The sequence below is a fragment of the Wyeomyia smithii genome, chromosome 1 (genome assembly GCF_029784165.1).
Source record: "Wyeomyia smithii strain HCP4-BCI-WySm-NY-G18 chromosome 1, ASM2978416v1, whole genome shotgun sequence".
NCBI lineage: Eukaryota > Metazoa > Arthropoda > Insecta > Diptera > Culicidae > Wyeomyia > Wyeomyia smithii.
The window spans coordinates 67,181,520-67,182,984 of record NC_073694.1 but is presented as its reverse complement, the minus strand read 5'-3'; positions in this window follow the sequence as shown (position 1 = coordinate 67,182,984).

Genomic DNA, 1,465 nt, shown 5'->3' with positions numbered 1-1,465 from the left:
GTGATAATGAAGAAAAAGCTGAAGAAAAACGGAAAAACTTTTAAAACCGATGAAGCTTCGATGAAAAACTGGGAGAAATTGTGTAAAGAAGCCTCACCCAAGATCTCATGAGCAGTGTCAAGAGAAATGTACGAGCATTCAGCTTGGGAGAAGAAAATTCAATAAATATATTATGCCAAAACATAGCTAATATATAGTTATTAAATCCCTGAAAATTTGAGAAGTATCCGATTCAAAGTGAATTTTTGGTGATCATCTTTGTGTGTCTCATTTTTTTTTGTTTTGAGTCCAATCTTAAGTGCAATTTTTGAATCGAAATACGGTCACAACGCGGCGCTAGCGTGCATGTAGTTTCAAAATATTGAACTTTATTCATCTCGTGAATTCGACTAGAATCTACATGAAACTCTTTCAAGCCTCTGGTAAAGTTATCGTTGCTAAGGGCACTAAAATTCATAGGAATGATTGAAAAACTATAATCTTTAATTTTTTTCCAGTTAGAGCTCTAGGGCAAAGCAGTCTATTTACCAGCCCAGTAACCAACAAGCTGGTCGCAGTGACTCTTTGGTTCTACCTGAACTGCTTACACGGTTATTTGTAGCCAGTTTTGAATAAAGAATTAAATTACTTAAACAATGGCTTGTGTGTGCGATCATTTTAAAGAAGTATTCTCATTTGAGCAAGATACTGCATGTAGAATACGGCTGTATTAGTGTTTAAATTGAACTAAAACGATAGATTTTGAGGTGCAGGATAAGTAAAGATCAAAATACGATCAAATTCTTGCACACTAGCACCAAATTGTACACTATCAAAAAGTTTTTGGCTTTCTAAATAAGTTGGCTGAAGACTTTAGTTTCCTAAATTGGACGAAATCCCGTGCTGTATTGGACGATAGGCATAGCCTTTGCCGTGGAAGCCGCAATTTGATAATTGGAAATTAATGTTTATACACAGTATCGCTAAGTGTATGTGACGCAAATCGTTCAGCTTATTCATTCCAACAACTGAAAATTCCAGTAATAAATCGAGTTTAAAAAATTCATTACTTATTAATTGACTGTTCTTTTACAATGTATGACAGATATGCTTTCTATTCGCAATAATAATAATGTCTTAGTTTAAACTAGGTTTTAGCCGGGCTGCAAAAGTATCAAAAAAAAACTTCTCGCACAAAAAAAACACATAGTTTAAGAACGTTTAACAAGCTGACGTGGTTGAGCATCGGAAGCGGCTGATAAGAAGGGAACCGCTGTGACCTGACAACTGATAGTACAATGTATAAATGGAATAAAAACAAAATCCCTATTACCTGATCCCATTTTAAATGAGAACGAGCTTCTTTAACTATTTTGGCAAGTGATCTGTTGCAAAACAAAAAGTCACCTCGATTCTTGAGTAGAACAGCGACTTCCAACCATGATCGTCATTTCAACTTTCAAACCCGTTATCAGTCCGTGAATAC